A 6000-nucleotide genomic window follows, 5' to 3' on the forward strand; every position below is an offset into this window, starting at 1 on the left:
TGTGTGAACATCCATGAAGATGTGATGCAGAAATCCTCAGGATATGGAGCTATAGCTCAGTGGCAGAGCATCGGCTTTGCACGCAGAAAGTTCTCCAGGCTCACTCCTTGGCAGCATCTCCAGGTAGGTCTGGGAGAGATTCCTGCCTGAGACCTTGGAGAGCCACGGCCAGTCAATGTAGGCAATACTGAGCTACAAGGCAACTTCCTATGTTCTGATGATAGCAACAAACAAGGAACCAAATATGTCTGGGGCAAATGTGTGCTTTTAAAAGAAGGGAAAGAGGGAAAAGTGGTCAAAAAGGAGTGGACTGGAGTGCAGAATGCGTGTGAGCAAAGGACTGTTCAAGGAATGATGAAAACTCACCTAAGGTTATGGCTTCTGAAATAAATAAGAATAGGAGGCTTTGCCAGGGCTGATAACTTTTGGCACCCAGTCAGTTAACTATCAAAACTCCTCCAGTGATGCAAAGACAGAATAGATCTGATTAAGTGCCGTCAAGTCGGTGTCTTCAATTTGGCCTTTAAGGTCTCTCAGTGGTGCATTCATTGTTGTCGTAATCGAGTCCATCCACCTTGCTGCTCTTTGCTTCCACTTTTTTCAGCATTATGGGCTTCTCAAGGGAGCTTGTTCTTCGCATAATGTGTCCAAAGTATGATAGGCTGGTTTGAGGCTGGTTATTTGTTTCTGGAGTGAAAATTCTGAATTGATTTGTTCTATGATCCAATTTTTTTGTTTTCCTGGCTGTCCATGGTATCCTCAAAAGTCTTCTCCAGCACCAAAGTTCAAAAGTGCCAATGCTTTTTCTATCTTGCTTCTTCAAAGTCAGGAATAGATAAGGGATAGTTAATCCTGCCAATTGTCCTGTTAAATCAGATTGTTTCTCAACAGAGAATGAAAAGGGATCTTTGGGGTTAAAAAAAAAACCACCGATAGGCAGGTGGTTCAGATGTCACACAGAACCTCTGTGAATGCCAAGTTCTGTGTGATGTTCCTCAGCCTCAGGAGCACACAATCCCCTTCCCATACCTGCCTGAGTGCCTACTTCCTTTCTGAGACTTTCCAAGACTGCTCATAACCTCTAAACCAACCAATCTTGACTTACTCTAACCAACTAGCTTTTGAGATCTTAAAACCACTCTAACCTGAGTTCAGATTGTGGGTTCTCTGAAGCAAGAAGGTTAAAATAAGCCTTGGTTGGTTGGTTGTGATATCTGAACCAATCTCAGCATATCTTAACCGAGAAAGGAAGTAGATATGCTCACACGGGCATGCGCACCCAAGGCTGAGGGATGTCACAGGGAGCTTGGCATTAACCTGGGTTCCACATGGCATCTGAACCCACTCAATGTGTACTTTAGAAGGCAGGCCTCTGCATTTTCCATATCAAGTGATACAAACTTTAATTCAACTTTCTCTTTACAAAGGAGAGAGAGGAGAGCTGGTCTTGTGGTACCAAGCATGATTTGTCCCCCTAGCTAAGCAGGGTCCACCCTGATTGCATTTTAATGGGAGACTAGAGGTGTGAGCACTGGAAGATATTCCCCGCAGGGGATGGAGCCGCTCTGGGAAGAGCAGAAGGTTTCAAGTTTCAAGTTCCAAGGTTCTCCAAGATAGGGCTGAGAGAGGCTCCTGCCTGCAACCTTGGAGAAGCCACTGCTAGTCTGTGTAGACAATACCGAGCTAGATAGACCAATTGTCTGACTCAGTATACGGCAGCTTCCTATGTTCCTATGTTGTTATGTAAAGGGCAGCTTCTGTCATGAACCCTGAGCCTGAGGATTCACAAGTGGAGGCAGTCAATAGCCCTGAAACTGACTCCACAATGCCGAGGTCTGGCACAACAAACTCTCAAGATGAGGCAGGGTTCAAGGGACCTCCACCTCCAACACCAGTGTCCCCTGTACCTGCTGACCCCAAATTGGATGTGCAATTTGATTCACCCAATACTGGGTCAGGTGGACCAAAGTCTTGACTCAGTGCAAGGCAGCTTCCTATGTCCAGGGGAACGTTATGGGATAGACCCCCCCTGCTTTGCGGTCCGTCAGCTCTCCACGGCCGGCATCATCCTCAGCTGCCCTGCGGCTGCTGCCTCTCCTCCTTTCTCAGTATCAGTGGAGGGCCAGCCTGAGTGAAATCCTGTCTTATGAGACTACAGCTTCCTCCACCACCTCCTCCTGTTGCTGTTCATTTGCCCAGACCCCAGCCCAGCATGAGCCCCCCCCCCACTCCCCTCCACAAATGCTGTGTCCCCCTACAGTTACAGTAGGCTTAAACCAACCCTGCTACTGCATGGGCAATGACCAGCTTTGTAAGCAGCCTGGCATAAATTATGAAACCGGCAGCAAATAATATCAGCATTGCAATTAAATGTCAGATCTAACACTTGCTCTGGTTTGGCATTATGAATGAAGATCGTAATGACATTAGTAACGCATGTATCACATTAAAACGCCAGCTGCCAGCTGTGTTTCTAGCACCTGCTTCCTCCTCTGTCTTCTGTGGTTGAAAAGGAGCTGCTCTTCTCCTACATCACACCCTAACAAAAGAGAAACAAGCCTCGCTCCCTTTTGAAATCTTCCCAGGTCAGTGCTTTGGTCCAAGGGCTGGGAGGGATTGCTGCTTCCAGTCTTTAGGTTGCAAGCCGACTCTCTTGCGATTAAGGTAAATAGGAGATATTGAGCAGGTTCGTGTAGTCTGTGATAATGCACATATTTTAAAAGTTGCTTGAAAACTCTGTAGTACATTCACTTAACAGACAGACCATTGTGCCTGCTTTCTCTTTCTTCTCTTTTTCACACCCCAAATGACCTTGTTTTGGCACAGGAGAGTGTAAAGACTCCCTTGAATAATGTTTGATCTAAGATCATAAATAAACAACAACTCCCTTGAATTATCACTTCAGAGCACTGATAAGGCTGGAGAGTAGGGCTGATTTCCTTTTAAGAGTGTTGAAGAGGTAGAATGAATTCAATACAGGGATCATTGCCCAGGATGCTCACACACTGTTGTGTCTCTGTCCACAAGCTTTGCAAGTTTGTGTTGTGCTTGAACTTGCAACCTGCAAAAAAAAAAAAACCCTGCAGAACTTATTTGACCAGACACAACAGGAGACTGGTTTAGTAGAAGCTGCTTCCAAATGAAGGTGCTTAAAAGACACATAGGCCTGGGTCATATGTAACACAGAACTGCAAGTCCAGCAGACCCCCAGTTCAGTGCCCCCCCCACTCTCCTGTCCACATTTGGGGAGAGCATCGCTCTGCAGCCAGTCAGCAGGACTGCAGAGAGGCGGGGAAACTGGCTGTGTGGGCTTCCTCCTTCGCGGAAGGACAGCCTGCACAGCTAACTGGGATGGAGGAGCTTCCTCACTCAATTCTAGCTCCATGGGTCCTAAACACTGTGCTGCCGGTGTCTGTACATAATGCTGGCACTGCAAAAATGGAGTTTGCAGCAGTGAAACTCCATTCTGCCCCAATATTCCAAATACAGCTTGGTGAGGGGAACTGCAGGCCAGTTTCCCCCACAAACTCCCATTTCCCCAGGTTTGTATGTTCAGGTTTGGAAACCGGAAGTGAAGAGACCCTCCAGTTTCACATTACGTATGAACTGGGAGTTTTTGACTTCACTAGGCATTTCTACCAGATTATTAAACTTCTCTTTGCAACTTTGCTTTTTTTGGCGGGGTGAGTATGCTGAGACTCTCAAATATCCTAAATTTTAGCACTCAGCTCAGCACCAATTATTTCCCTCCAGCGGTGCTCTTACCCCGGGACTTCGGGACCCCCTGGGGGTCCTCAAATCTTCTTTAGTCTGTTCTGAGTGGTGCCTTCAATAACCTATGTGTTAAAAAATGATGCTTAACTTTAGAGCGGGGCCTCCAAAGGCCTTTAGGTCCAGGCTCCAAAATCACCTAGGTGCACCTCTGTCTCTTTCTCTCTCTATTGTTGTTCAAATTGTTCAGAATTCAGAATTGTGGAGTTTGTTTGTTTGTTTTATTAAATTTATACCCCACCAAAACTTACGTCTCTGGGCGTAACTTGCTCCCAAACTTACATCTCTGGAGTTCACATAGCCCGCATATGGGGTCTTCCATATAAGCCCCTGTGCATAGGTGGCATTATTACAAAGGTGCTGAAGTACAAGGAAGACAAGGAACAGGATATTCCTTGCTTCAACCCACAATTCTGAGAATGTGTGCTGTAGTAACATTCATGTATGCTGTAGTAGCCTCCCCTCCTCCACCCTCTCTTTCACTTCTATAAACACATAAAGCCTTCCTGGATGCTCAAGAATAAGGAGATATCAACTTTCTTCCCCCATATAATGTTAAATCAGACACCCCTAGGGGGGGAAAGATTTTAAATGCCATGAGATTATAGTAACTGGTTTAAAAAATTAGCTGTCAAATCAGAATAAAATACTGGATATTTTTAAAGAACCATAGCATAAGGTCTAATACATTTAACATTAGCAATTTAAAGTTTCTATTTGAATCATCCCACAGGAAAAAAAGATGCCATTAAACCCAACTGGCGAACTGATAAATGTACCAAAATAATGCATAAGAAAATCATTCAGGCTTGGGGTTTCTAATCTTGACCATCTCCATTAGCATAGCATGCTTAGATGTGGATTACACAAAGCTTAAGCTTTTAAAAAAATAAATGAAATGGGATTTCAGACATTCATATGGAAAAATCAAACTGGGGGGCGCGGGGGATGCAAAATGGCAGGGGTTACTTCCTCATACTCATTTGTAGTAGAAACTAGAAACTCGACGGTAAGGCAATACTGTTCAAGGCAGTTCACTAATGCATAGAATATATATATTCCGCTTCAAGGCAATCTAGATGGAAATGTGCCCAATTTTAGCTTGAATGACACTATCGATATGTGAAAATTTGACTTTCACATCAAGGCTACTACAGGATGGGTTCGTAAGCTCCGTGGCAGAGAGCATCTGCTTGGCATGCAGAAAGTCCCACATTCACTCTCTGGCATCTCCAGGTATTGCTGGCGGAGACTCCTGCCTGAAAACCTGAAGAGGCACTGCCAGTCAGTGCAGACAATATTGAGCTAGCCGGACCATCCTTCCTTTGGGCTGGCTGCCATCCCCCCCACCCGGTGCTCCTGACCCCAGCGCTTCTGCCTTTTGGCCGGCAGACAGGCCAGAGAGGGATTGCACCCCCCAGCCCCGGGTTTGCCCACCAGCTGGCCACTGGCACTGGTTTTTCCCAGTGGCCAGGCCATCCTTCCTTTGGGCCGGCAGGGGAGCCCAAGAGGGAGTGCACACACACCCTCTGCCACCCACCACCACTGCCACCTGCCACCACCTGGCGGCCGGGCCCTCCTTCCTTTGGGCCGGCAGGCGGGCCGAAGAGAGAGGCTGCACCACCCTCTACACCACCCACCCACCTGCCACCGCAGATTCCTCCCCTCCCCCCACCACCATCCCCGTCACTATGTGGCAGCTTGCTCACAAACTCTCATGAGAGCTGCCATGCATGGGGTTAGCGTGGGGACACCTAAGAGAAATATATATAATGATACTGCCTTGCTAAGAACACACACACACACGTGCGCACGCACACGCGCACACCATGGCGTTCCTCTCCTGAAGGGTGAGGTATGGCACCCATCAGAAACCCAGAGGATTTCTTTTCTTGGAGAGGGAGTAGGAAGCTAAGGATCTTTGCAAGGAGCATGCATAAATTGAAACTTCCCCTCTCATCGGTCCCTTTCCAGATGGAAAGGGATCTGGCTTTTAAAAGATGGGAGAAGAACTGGTCTTGTGGTAATAATGAGCATGAATTGTCTTCTTTGCTAACCAGGGTCTGTCCTGGTTCCCTAGTTTTGTGAAAGAGCATCTGCATGCTTGCATTCAGAAGGTCCTAGTTCACTACTTGGCACCTCCAGATGGGGGTGGGAGTAGACTCCTGCCTGAAAGCATGGAAAGCCACTGCCAGTCAGAGTTGGCAGTACTGAACTAGATGGACCAAG

Source organism: Hemicordylus capensis, chromosome 3 (assembly GCF_027244095.1).
Source record: "Hemicordylus capensis ecotype Gifberg chromosome 3, rHemCap1.1.pri, whole genome shotgun sequence".
In the NCBI taxonomy this organism is placed as follows: domain Eukaryota; kingdom Metazoa; phylum Chordata; class Lepidosauria; order Squamata; family Cordylidae; genus Hemicordylus; species Hemicordylus capensis.